We start from the raw sequence: 14,460 nt of genomic DNA, 5'->3' as shown, positions 1-14,460 counted from the left end.
CTGGATGTCCCTGTGAAGATGGGCTGAGCATCAAAGAGCCGCTTAAGTCCCAAATCGCCCTCACACATTGTCTCAAAAATACACCTGTAGTGCCACGTAAAAATGTGTTTCAAAATGTTTCACACTGCTTCACACTTCCCAGCCACTGTAGTTAGCTCTCTTTCTTTGGTTTCCAAACAGACTGTTCCCGCCTGCATATACAACATGGCCGGCTTTTGTTTTATGGAGAAATGTGATGTATCCCTTTATTTTAATCTGTTATAGGTTACTAATATAAAATGAAATTAAGAAATATAAGATATTAGACATCTTAAGCTGTCCATTCATCACGGCCACTCGTCACGTCCATCATCCTTCTCTTAGTCAGCCAATCAATAACTGATGTTAAGATGAGGTAAGTAATGACTTCAGAGTCATTAAGCAATCTGATAGGCTGACACACCGCCATCAGCAGACACTGCTGGAAATGGATGTACCCCAGACACCCTGTGTCATATTTCACTGGTACACACACACACACACACACACACACACACACACACACACACACACACACACACACACACACACACACTCACACACACAGACACACACACACACACACACACACACACACACACACACACACACACACACACAGACACACAGACACACAGACACACACACACACACACACACACACACAGAGACACACACACACACACACACACACACACCCACACATATGCACACACACACACACACACACCCACGCACACACACAGACACACACACGCACACACATAGACACAGACACACACACAAACACACCCCACACACACACACACACACACAGACACACACACACACACACACACACACCCACGCACACACACAGACACACACACGCACACACATAGACACAGACACAAACACACCCCACACACACACACACACACACACACACACACACACACACACACACACACACACACACACACACACACACACACACAGTGTCCAGTGTGGAGCTCGTACCTCCTGCAGTAGTAATGGATTTTTTCCCTGTGGGCCACGAGGGGCTGATTCATATCTTTATTGATTTAGATGAGGAGATGAACTGAGTGATGAAATAAGATAGAAATAAATTAGATATTATTTAAATTACCCTGTTCAAGATTTACACATTGACAGTTATAAATATATTTTAAAAATGTGGGTTACAGACTGACATTGCAGTGGTGTGAAGCTTTCTCGTGGAATTAATACATAAAATACTGCTGAATGTCACAAGTCACCTCAGAGAACATTGTCACAGTGAACATGGGATAATACAGCAGCTGAATGTTTATGAGAATGTCAGTCCTCCCAAGTTTTTACTGGGACATCTTAGTTCAGGGGAATGAACTGAAAATCTGTTGATAATGATCTCACTTTTCATAATGCGGTGTTACCACCAGGGTAGTGTTGCAGAATGCTGGCCTGCTTTTGGTAGTTAAAGGGAGGTAGGGTGTTACTGTAATTTCATAACAGTTTTTTCCAATTGCTAAAAAACAATTATGAAAACTAGGCTGGTTTTATCAAAATACTAAACACAATTCACAAAACCACACACCCAAACTGCAAAATACCTCATATATCCTGCAAAATGAAGCACTGCAACCAAAACTACATATAGCATTATCAAAATCTAACTTTTGCACCAAATGGCACACACTTCATTCATATTACCAGATTTTTGTCTAACCAACTACACACTGTTGGGCATAATGAAAAGCACTCTCATCTTTAGTATGCTTTGCCATAATACTAAAACAGTTTGAATTGTAGAAAATTCTTCAGATTGCACAGAAATACTTTTATTTTTTATTTTTCACCAAACAAGTCAGTGCAACATATACCAGTACAGTAAAACGGCTCAAGTTGGGCTGTACTCTCTGTCCAGCCTCTCACATTGTCAGCCCATGGTTGATGACATGATCAACTAAGGTTGCTCTGATTTCATTTGAAAGTTGTTGTCTTCTTTGGCCATCAACTCCTCTACCAGCTCTACCCCTACCTCTCACTCTTCCTCCCCCTCTCATTCTCACCCTCCCTCTTCCTCTTCCTCTCTCTGCAACCTCTTCCCTTGTTGTTGTAAAAAGAAAAAGGAGCTCACTTGTGGTCTTTTCATAGTGCTTACTTCCTGATTGAAATGATAACAATTAACCATTGAGGTGTTTAGCCAGGTGGCACATACATTGGCCAATTAGCTCATGTAGTGTCATTTTGAATGGCAGTGTTTTAAAATGGCAAACATGTGACTTCATGTCAGATTGTTGTGTCTTATGCAGAGAACCGTGTTCAGTGCATTTAAAAAGTGCCATTTTGAATTGCAAAATGTGCGTAAAGTAGAAAATGTGTTTAGACTTTTGGAGACTTGAGAAGAGGTTTGGCTCTCTGTGCGTCAGTTTAAATAATTGTGCTATGTATGTCATTTTAGTGTGTTAGCAATTGGAAAAATCTGTAACAACAAATAAATGTTCAGAAATGACGATATATGTTAAAACTCAGATAATACAAATGTTTGGTTTTTGTTGGCGTGATGAGATGTGTAGTGGTCTGTCAGACATTCAAAATCAACAATTCTTACCCCCACTGTGCCCAAGTCAAAAGACAACGAAAGAGGAGAGGTGTTTGTATCTGCTAGGAGGGGTGTGTGTGTGTGTGCGTGTGTGTGTGTGAAGCAGAGCAATAGAAAGAGCACAAGCTGATGCAATAACAAGTTAATAAGCCAACAATATCCTGTCCAAGCAGAGAGTGAGTTTTTTTTTTTTTTTAAAGATTTATTTTGGGCTTTTCGTGCCTTTAATGCAGAGAGAGGACAGTGGATAGAGTTGGAAACCAGGGAGAGAGAGCGGGGAATGACATGCAGAAAGGGGCCATAGGTGGAAGTGAACCTGGGCCTACCGCTTGTGATGAGAGTCTCAACACATGGGACGCACGCCCTACCACTGCGCCACCAGCGTGCCCCAGGGAGTGAGTTTTGTCAGTATGGTTTTGTTATATTAGTAACCTCTTCAGGCTTCCCTCTTGAAGATGTATACAATTCTGGCCGGCTCGAGCTGGGGTGGACTGGTAGTGTCGGTGCTCTCACTGTTTGCCTATAAACATAGAGTCTGTTTTCTGACAGGAATTTACAAGATACCAATTCCTTCTGGAAGAAATTTCTGAATCAGTTGAGGAAACGGCCTCGTGTTGAAGTAAATATGTCTGTAAATAGATCATAGCTTCAGTGGGAGTGGCCTGCGGTGCTGTGCATTCTGGGATTTGGTGTCTTTCATCCACATGAGCCAAAAAGACACTTTCTGCCTTTTCTCGGCCAAGAAGGCCAACTTCAAAATGTATTTCACAGTTCTACATATATGACCCAATGTCAATACAGATTCATGTTTCAACGGGTGCAGTATCCCTTTAAAAGAGGACATATTATCCCCCTTCTCCACCTTTTCAAACAGTCCCCTGTGGTCTAAATGAAACATCTGTGCTGTTGTTACGATAATGCGTTAGGAGGATTCACTTCAGTGTCTTTAGTGGTAGACGTGGTTGGTAGGAGGAGAAGCAGGGTCAGTACTGATGACACACCTGAGGGGGGGTGTGGTGGCTCTGTCTCTGTAACCTTCATTAGCAGCACCTGTGGAGGAGCCAGCGGAAATTGGTTTTGAGTCGAAGAGACGCCACGAGGAAGACGCGAGGACGCAGACACCTGAGAGACTGAATCTGAAGTAACGTTTGTTTTTGTTTCAACACTTCACAGGTTCTTTTTACACATGAACTAAAAGAGAGGGCTGGCGGAGGAGATCGTATCCCAAGTGGCTACGTGGATCGGGCTGTCCGAGTGAGCTGGTCGTGGCACGTACAAGGATCTTTGGGGTGAGTCACCTACACACACCCCTCAAACACATAGGACAGTTGCACACACATTCAGGTAAGGCAGGATACACATTCACGTTTACACAACACGTAAGGAGAGGCATTACGTTACAGGCTCACTGGCCTTAGAGTCAGGTGCAAGGATAGCATTTAGCGGTGGGTTTGTGTAATTCAATTCAATTTCAATTTTATTTGTATAGCGTCAACTCATAACAAGTGTTATCTCAAGACCCTTTACAAAAAGCAGGTAAAATACCTTACTCTTTGTCTGTTAACATTACAAAAGAGCAGGTAAAAAGACCTTACTCATTGCTATATTACAAAGACCCGGCCTATCCATCATGAGCATGTAGCGGTGTAACAACGTAACAATTGTGCTTTGGTCAAAACATAACATGAATCAAGCACCAGAGGAGGTTTGTGACCCTGTATAAACCAGCTCTCTCAGAACACTCCGTTTTGGTGTGTGTGTCTCTTTAAATGCAATGACAAAAAAATGGTAAATGGACTTTTCTAGTCTTCTGATTACTCAAAGCTCTTTTACACCTCAGGTCACACCTACACATTCACACACTGATGGTAGAGGTTGTTATGTAAAGTGACCATCAGAAGTAACTAATCCCATTCATACGCTACTGATGAAGCAGAGGGAGCAATTCAGGGTTAAGTGTCTTGCCCAAGGACACATCGAACCCTCGACCTTCCGGTTGAGAGACGACAACTCTACTAAAACTGAGCCACAGCCGCCCACAAACCACTGTCTGATTTCCTGGTATGTTCTTTCTCCGTCTACTCTGATGAAATTGTTGCATTTTGTGTTTATGTTGTGCCTCTTCAAAACACAGGACTGCATGTTCCAGTTTTTCTTTTCTGCACCTGAACTGTTCAATAATCTTTTTGAAATTGTGAATCTCAACAATGAAAAGAATTAAATCTCTCAGATCCATTGATCCAATCTTCTGATGTCGATGACACTAATATTTGAGAAAAACATTATCCAACTCTTATAGACCTGGTGCCTGACGTTCTTAATCAACTCAGTGAGTTGAGATGACTCAGCTGGCATGATAACACAGTTATATTCTGCAGACTGTACGACAGTGATTGGATTGATTCATTCTGCTCAGCGTTGTGAGTAAATAGGGAAAAGCCTGAAGGTATGGCTTCTCACTGTTCTTTCATTGTAATGATGAGAAGGTAGCTCATCAGAGTATGAAAATTAACCCTTTCATCGTGATAACACTAATAAATTGTATGGAATTGATATCAGAGAAGTTGAGGTAGGGCAACACTGCCATAACATAACTACAATTCTACAATTCTACAATCCACTTAGCAGACCCTTTTATCCAAAGCGACGTACATCAGAGAGTAAGTACAACACAAGCAAGGATCTAGAAAAAAGGGAACAATGTCAGTAAGAGCAAACGATCAGCTTTGAGTCCGATTGGACATACAGGTGCTGACAGGAAGTGACCAGAGGCAAAGCTCAACATTGAGGGCAGTTCTTGAGAGCTCTAATCTGTATAGAAACCATCTTATAAGTCATCGTTATCAAACAAAAACCATCGTCACAACCATCATCATTAAGTTAGTAGGTATTCATGAAAGAGCTGGGTCTTTACCTTAAAGGTGCAGAGGGACTCTGCAGATCCAATGGAGTTTGGAAGTTCATTCCACCACCGGGGGGCGACAGAGGAGAAGAGTCTAGTCACCCTAGACTTAGGACCCTGTTGTAAAGGTTGGATCAGATGCCTTTCATTGGCAGAGCGTAGTGGGCGGGAGGGAGTGTAGACCTGGATGAGAGGGTTAAAGTAAGGAGGAGCCGTTTTTGTCGCTGTTTTGTAAGCGAGCAGCAGAGTTTTAAATTTGATGCGAGCAGTAACTGGGAGCCAGTGTAAGGAGATGAACAGCGGAGTGACATGTGCTCTTTTAGGAAGGTTGAAGACCAGTCGTGCTGCTGCATTTTGTATCATCTGCAGGGGTTTGATAGTGAATGTAGGAAGACCTGCCAGTAGAGAGTTGCAATAGTCGATGCGTGATATCACAAGAGCCTGTATCAGGAGCTATGTAGCGTGTTCTGACAGGTAAGGTCTGATCTTCCTGATGTTGTAAAGGGCAAATTGACATGACCAGGCAATCAAGGCTACTTGAACCTTAAAAGTTAGCTGGTCATCAATCATGACACCCAGGTTCCGGGCAGACTTTGTGGGCATGAGTTTGGTTGTTCCAAGCTGGATATTGATCTGTGGTTGCATAGAGGGACTGGCTGGGATGACAAGGAGCTCAGTTTTTGAAAGATTGAGTTGAAGGTCCTGTTCATTCATCCATTTAGAGATATCAGCAAGGCATGATGAGATTCTTGCAGAGACTGTAACATCGTCTGGCGGGAATGACAGGAAGAGCTGGGTATCGTCAGCATAGCAGTGGTATGAAAAGCCATGAGAGCGGATTATTGAACCAAGTGAGTTTGTGTATATGGAGAAGAGAAGGGGACCAAGCACTGACCCTTGAGGTTCCCCTGTGGATAAGCTGTGCGCTTTGGACACTTCTCCCTTCCACAACACTCTAAAGGATCATGAGATGTCAAATTCAGAGAGTGTGGATAGGAGGATTTGATGGCTGACTGTGTCAAAGGCAGCAGACAGGTCTAGCAGTAATAGAACTGAGGACTGACCCGCAGCTCTGGCAGCTCATAGCGATTCTGTTTCAGTAGAGTGGCCCGGCTTAAAGCCTGATTGATTTGGGTCAAACAGATCGTTTCTGGACAGGAACTCAGAGACTTGCTTAAAGACTGTATGCTCAAGTATTTTTGACAGAAAGGGCAGAAGAGAAACCGGTCTGTAGTTTTCAACCTGGGCTGGGTTTAGTGTGGGTTTTTTGAGCAGAGGGGTGACCTGAGCTTGCTTGAATGCGGTGGGGAACACACCCGTTGACAGAGAGGAGTTGATGATATGCTTAAGTGCAGCATTAAGCGGAGAAGAAATGGTCTGCAGGAGGCTTGATGGTATTGGGTCCAGAGGACAGGTGGTGGGCCGAGAGTCTAGCACAAGCTTAGAGACTTCATCCTCATTCAGAGAGGAGAATGAGTCGAATGAGGCACTTTTGGTTGGTGCCTTTGGGCTGAGTTGGTCAGGCTCAGAAAACTGGTTACTGATGATTGCAACCTTTTCAGTAAAATACGAGGCAAACATGTCTGGTGTGAACAGATCGGAGGGTGGAGGAGGAGGTGGTTGAAGCAGTGAGTTAAAAGCAGAAAACATTTTTCTTGTATCTGTGGCATTGCATATCTTGTTCTGAAAATATGTTGTCTTGGCCATTTTCAGGCTGGAGGAGAATGAGACAAGTCTTTGCTTATAGTCATTGAGGTCAGCGGACTGTTTTGATTTTTGCCATTTTCTCTCTGCTGACCTCAGCCCTGCTCTTTGCTCTCTTATGACTTCCGTGAGCCATGGGCTAGGGTGGGTTTTGCGAGCGGGTCTGGACACCCGAGGGCAGAGTTTGTTCAGAGATGAGGCTAGTGTGGAGCAGAGTATGTCTGTAGCCGCGTCTGTAGAGAGTGCGGTAAAGACCTTTTGGGCAGGCATGGCAGCCATTACCTCGTCAGACAGCTGAGCTGGCTTGAGCGATCGCATGTTTTATGGTATGACACCATTTGTGGGTGTGCCTGAGGGAGAAGTGGTCGTGAAAATCCCGCCCCAGATTTTCAGCTTGCAATCAACAGAGGGTGTGACACGCGTCAACTGCCTCTCCTGTTGATGCTCAGAGAATGAAACTTAAGTGCTCAGCCTGACAACGACCCACTATTAATATCTACTCAAAGCTAGTTTCGATTCACCCACCTAGCTGACAAGACCTTCCTAGTTTTCAGATCAGAGCTTGTTCAACTGTTGCTTGGTTTAGTGTGTGTGTGTGTGTGTGTGTGTGTGTGTGTGTGTGTGTGTGTGTGTGTGTGTGTGTGTGTGGGGGGGGGGGGGGGGGGGGGGCAATTGATGCACCAGCTCTTAATGTCATATTTCTACCATTTGTCTCCATTGGAAACAGAGAGGGAGACTCAAAATGGACATCTGGGCCTGTGCCTCCTCTCCCCTCCTCCCCTCCTCTCCTCTCCTCTCCTCTCCTCTCCTCTCCTCTCCTCTCCTCCTCTCCCCTCCTCCTCTCTTCTCCTCTCCCCTCCATCCCCTCCTCTCCTCTCCTCTCCTCTCCTCCCCTCCTTTTCCATCACCTCATCCTGTGCCCCTGCCCTTTTATCATATTCTCTCTATCTTTTTCTGCCACTCTCTGGGGGCGATCAATCACTGTAGCTATGATGGCTGCAAGGCTGTAGGTGGCCATGCCGACAGCAGATGGCTCTTTATCGCTGGAGCCATGGCCTCTCCATGACAACTGCAGAGAGCAGGAAGTGACACATCCAGCCGAGTGGAGAAAAAATAATCTGGACAGGACACACAGACATTCTGTACAATCTGATAAGTGGGGAAACTGTGGAAAAAAAGCAAAAGTATTGCCTCAGAAAAATAGTATTTGTAAAATAATGCATCCTTGTTTGTCTAGGCCGTCTAAAGTTCTTCCATTTTGTCATAAAACTGCCTGTTATTATCACGTAAAGCTTTAGCAGCTGAGTTTTTTTTATTAATATGGAAAGTGTTGCAGAACAGAAGCGTGTTACAGTCACTTGAATAAAATGAACTTTGTTTTTCTGATACCCCAATTCTTTTTATGACAATAAAAATATGCAGCGTTTTCTCAATTAATGAGATAGTTAAGTTGTTAGTTTAGAAAAAATGGGGATGATTTTCAGATGTAACAAGATATCAGAAAAATTTAGAATATTTTAATATTTTCACAAGTGAATGCAATTCACGTCTGAAAGGCAGAGATGTAAAATTGGAGGGATTTTCCAGGGGCTATCCTATGAAATTCGCCATCACTGCAAAACAATCTATTATACAAAGCTATCTGTAGCTATGTAAAAATATTTCTTTCATTAACCACGTGACTTTCATTTCTTGGTAATGTCTTTGTTAATCTGAGCGGGTTGGGGACAAAAAGCAAAAACTAATCCAGCTAAACTGTTTACAACATTAGCTTAAATGTAGCTAATTACGCTAACACATCAACTTTAGCTACATGGCATTATAGGTTAAACACAAGTGAAGTAAAATTGATAGTAAAGCTAAAATTATTAAAATTTAACAAGAATGCAATGGAGTAACTTTTTAAAGATAAACCATTTGCTTGATAATGCAAGAAAATTTATAAATTCATGCCACTTAAGTTGCATGTTTTAGCTTCATTATGAGGGCCTAAGAGAGCCTGACTAACAGTTGTAAGTAAGGTAAAAAAAAAAAGACATTACCTGGCATTAAACTATAAAGTTGCCCTCAGTAGAGAGATTTTTCCAGCAACAATCATATATTTCAGGTTTCCTTCAAAAATGCTCCTGTTGTAGTGTAGCTGCAGTGCACTTTAAAGGAAAGCTCAGTCACATTGTATCCTGATAAAATAATAATAATAGAATAATGCTATCACTTCAGCATATCAATCATGAAAAACGTCTCTATGGCTACAGGAGGTTTAGTTTCCCCATACAGACTTTTAATTTTGAAATAAAAGGTTACCCTACCGAGTCATCCCTGAGTATTGCAGTTTCATAAAAACATTTCAGAAAACATCTCATTCTGCTCAGGAGAATACCAGAAACGTATTTTGTTATTCATATTCGTGAAGAATGAAAGTGAATCATTTTCAGACAGCAAAGCTCCTGCTTCCTTTTCTGATTGAGACAGTCGAGTGTCCCTTGTCGAATTAATGATAACTTACCCAAACTTCAGAAACAGTATTAACAGCAATATGAGCTTTTAAAAAAAATGTTGTGTAATACTTTGGCTCAAGGAATGAGATAAAATGGGAAGACCAGTAATGAAATTGTTCTGGTTCAACATCAAAGCAGTGGAGAAAGTTTGACCATAGAAAACCTTTCTTTTAAAAACAATGCCTCTGTCTTCATCAAATAGATTCTCAAGACATCATCCCCAACAATCATGACAACATAAACATGCTTATTTTTTTTGGTTATGAAAAACTCTTCCCAAATATAATAAACAAAGTGATTTCACAAGCAGGTGATACTCCTACAGATGAATGAACCGGAGCGAGTGTAAGATTGGTGGACTGTCCCTTTAATATGGATTTTTTTCCAACACAGATTTGTTATCTGGGTTTGAAGATCTTGATTATCTTAATGAACAGTATGTTGGATGACAAGGCTGGATATACACTAATCTAGGGAAAAAATCATTACAAGTTTCTGGCAGAGCGGCGCCTGGCAGAGCGGCGAGCAGGGTAACGGATACAGACGGAGCCATGATGCCAGGAGCTACTTCTGACTGAAGGGCTTTCAGAAACAAAGGCAGGCTTTGTTCAAATACATCACTGTGCAACACAGACTGTCACTCGGTTGCTAGGCTTATAAAGACAGTTGATTAAAAAACAATATAATTATTCTGAAAAATGTCCTACAAGGCTTCTGTACACATGTTGTTTACATCATGACTCGAGTCCCTGGAACGACCAGGATTCTTGTAAACGAGATGTTTTATTTTAAATTCCTGGAAGGAGCAATGAGGGTAGAAGACAACATGCTGTGTGTGTGTGTGTGTGTGTGTGTGTGTGTGTGTGTGTGTGTGTGTGTGTGTGTGTGTGTGTGTGTGTGTGTGTGTGTGTGTGTGTGTTTTACTGGGCGGCTGGTGGATTTCACGTCCCACTTCCTCCAGCAAGGCGATTAGGCCAGACGTCTGTCACGCACACACTCCACCTCTCTCTCCTGTCTGCTGGAGTAAACACACCCTGGCTCTAACACACATTTTACTATCATAGTGAGGACATTTATTTTTTCCCGATATACAATTAGTAAACGCTGCCCATCCTTGTTTTAATTTAACATCCATGGGCTCGATATTAGAGAAACATGACAGGACGTTGTAACCTATTAAATGATAATAAGAGGAGAAATCACATGCACAAACAAACAAACAAAACATTAAGCGAGCTGTTTCTTCTGGTGTTAAGTAAACCAACAGAGATACTACATTTTACAACGAAGTTTCAGCTCCCTCCACAAATTTTTTATAGGATTAAAGCCTGGAGACTTGCTAGGCCACTTCATGACCTTAATGTGCTTTTTCTTGAGCCACTCTTTTGTTGCCTTGGCCGTATGTTTCGGATTGTTGTCATGCTGGAAGACCCATCCTCGACCCATCCTCAGTGCTCTGGCTGAGGAAAGAAGGTTCTTGTCCCAGATCTTACAGTACATGGCCCCATCCATCGGCCCCTCAATGCGTGAAGTCGTCCTGTACCCTTAGCAGAGAAACAGCCCCAAAGCATAATGTTTACCCCTCCATACTTGACGGTGGAGATGGTGTTCTTGGGTTGGAATTCAGCATTTCTCTCCCTCCAAACACAACAACTTGAGTTTATGCCAAAGAGTTCAATTTGGTCTCATCTGACCACATCACCTTCTTCCAAGCCTTCTCTGAATCATTTAGGTGTTCACTGGCAAACTTCAGATGGGCCATCCTGAGCATGGGGACCTTGCGGGCACTGCAGGATTTCAATCCATTACGGCACAGTGTGTTTCCAATGGTTTTCTTGGTGACTGTGGTCCTAGCTGCCTTGAGATCATTACAAAGCTCCTCCCGTGTAGTTCTGGGCTGATCCCTCACCATTCCCATGATCATCCTTACCCCACGATGCAAGATCTTGCATAGAGCTCCAGACAGAGGGCGATTGATGGTTATTTTAAATTTCTTCCATTTTATTATAATTGCATCAACAGTGTCTCCTTCTCGCCAAGCTTCTTGCTGATGGTCTTGTAGCCCAATCCAGCCTTGTGCAGGTCTACAATCTTGTCCCTGATGTCCTTTGAAAGTTCTTTGGTCTTGCCCATGGTGTTGGAGTGGTTGGAAAGGAAGAGATTGATTCTGTTGACATGTGTCTTTTTTACCCATAACGAGCAGTGATTGGGAGTACTTTCTTAAAGTGACAGGACTAATCTGAGTACCTCCCGGGCAAATAACCGGTCTGTGGGAGCCAGAATTCATGTTGGTTTGTAGGGGATCAAATACTTATTTCCTTCGATCAAATGCAAATGAATTTATAACTTTATACAATGTTTTTTTTCTGGACTTTTTTTTTATATTCTATCTCTGTTTGTTAAGATAAAGGTACCATAAAAAGTATAGACCCAAGTCAAGAAGCAAGGAATCTTGGGGTGATCTTTGACTCAGATTTTAATTTTAAGGCCCACGTGAAGGGTGTCACAAAAACAGCATTTTACCACTGAAAAACATCGCCAAAGTGAGGCCATTTCTCTCTATGAGCCAAACAGAGAGACTAATGCACGCTTTTATTACAAGCAGGCTGGACTATTGTAACGCTCTCCTTTCTGGTCTTCCTAAAAACACAACAGATCGGCTACAGCTACTACAAAACTCTGCCGCACGAGTACTGACAAAGACCAGAAAGAGAGCACACATCACACCTGTTTTAAAATCTTTACACTGGCTGCCTGTTAGTTTTCCTTTATTAGTTTATAAAGCATTACATGGCCTTGCACCAGACTACCTATCAGATATGATTTTAGTTAATGAACCAGTATGGCCCCTCAGATCCTCCAGTTCCTCTCTCTTAGTTGTTCCACAGAGCAGGACAAAAACATTTGGTGGTGATGCTGCCTTCAGCTGTTACGCTCCGAGACTGTGGAACAACCTTCCTGAGGGTCTGAGAGGAGCAGAGAATATTGAGATTTTTAAACGCGGTCTTAAAACTCATTTATTCAGTCTGGCTTATATATAATGCTTTATATAAATTCAAATCTTAACATTATTGTATTGTCTTTTTTATCCTACTACAATTTTTAATATTCTTCTCCTATGTATTAATTTTAATATCTTACTGCTTTTATGTGTCTTATTTTATTTTTTATTTTTTATACATATTTCTTTAATTCTTATTGGTGTGCATTAGTCTCTCAATGATTTTATAAACTACTTTTTCGTCAATAACTTTTCTGCACTCTTGTAAACCACTTTGAACTGCAATTTAATTTGTCTGAAAGGTGCTATATAAATAAAGTTTGATTGATTGATTGATTGATATAAAGATGTTGAAAAGTAAGTAAAATACATATTGGAAAGGTAAAAACATTTAAGACAGTTTTATTGTTTATTTATCAAAGAGAGATTTTTCTTTGTAAAATTGTTATTATTTTCTTAAACATGACCAAAGGACATGAAAGTGCTTGTAGTCAAAGAACCACCCATAAACAAACATGATGCATTCGATTCTCTTTCATGTGACCATCTACGCTCATTTCACGAGTGCTCTTCAACAAAAGGTTCTTTAAACGATCACATTTCAAATGTTATCCAGGCTGTAAACCCGAGTGTAGGTAGCTTCCACCTTTCTAGAAACTCCAAATATACGATGCTACTTTAGGATTCTTCCTAACCTTGTCTTTTAAGATATTCTATCAGTTTGACTCGAGAAGAGTAATATCAGTCAGCTGGTCAAACGTCCAGAGATCTCAGTATCTACTAGATGGATGGCAAGCCTATGAAAGTTGGTACACACATTCCAGGTTCCTGATTTTTCATTTAGCATCTTTATTTCAAATTTCTTCAATATTTAGATTTTTGACCAACTTCTTCAGTTGAAATTAAGTAATTCAACCTTTATTTATTCTCATATCTACATTCACATATCATTTTAGTTGAACTCATTTATTATTATGGGCTGTAGGAGCTTCAACACTGTCCCTACTGGTTACTAGGAAAATTGCATGTATTTGTGCTGGTGCTCTAAAATTGTAAAATGGTGCAATATGATAAAAAATGGTCAAATCTACAAATTTGAAGTCTGGCCTACAGATTGATTGCCTATAATAAGAAAATTATGTTTCTATGCTGCAATGGCCATAGGTTAAAAAATCGTGATTATAATGGGTTTAGATGTGTCTAAAAAGTGGACAAGGGTCACAAGTGTTGCATTTTTTGTTCTACAGAGCATTATAGGCCTTTTATAACTGAAATTGTTCAAATTATAAAAATTGATTAAAAATAAACACCTGTGTGAAAAATGAATGTCATAGTATCAAAAATGACAAAAATATCAGTAAAATTAGTAAAAAAGTTTTGAAATGTCCACAGAATGGACACAGGTAACCAGAGGGTTACGATTTTAAGACCAAAATGAATACTCAGAATAACGACTTGTGTGCCTCAGCCATACATTGTGTTTTGCTGTAATGGTCAAATGTTAAAATGCTAATATGCTAAACTCAGACTCATGAAAAGGGTGAACAACATGCCTTGTAATCGCTCAATTCAGTCTGCACCTGTTGGGATAACAGTGAAAGAGAATAGACTCCATCAGCTCAAGTAAAGGCAAGTAGTCAAAACTGTAATATAGGATTTAACATGAGCTAATAATAATAATAATATAAATCTAGTCTTTCATTGACCTTTGGCCACATTTCTCATTTCATTTCTGAATTCATCACCAGGCATT

At 41.3% G+C, this 14,460-nt stretch overlaps 1 pseudogene; it reads right to left on the bottom strand.

Annotated features, from left to right (window-relative positions):
- Positions 1-5,492: 5,492 nt before the first annotated feature.
- On the bottom strand, positions 5,493-11,839 carry LOC136179107 (uncharacterized; annotated as a pseudogene).
- Between the last annotated feature and the right edge of the window lie 2,621 nt (positions 11,840-14,460).

This window comes from Labrus bergylta, chromosome 4 (genome assembly GCF_963930695.1).
Source record: "Labrus bergylta chromosome 4, fLabBer1.1, whole genome shotgun sequence".
NCBI lineage: Eukaryota > Metazoa > Chordata > Actinopteri > Labriformes > Labridae > Labrus > Labrus bergylta.
This window is presented reverse-complemented; position numbering and strand designations above follow the sequence as displayed.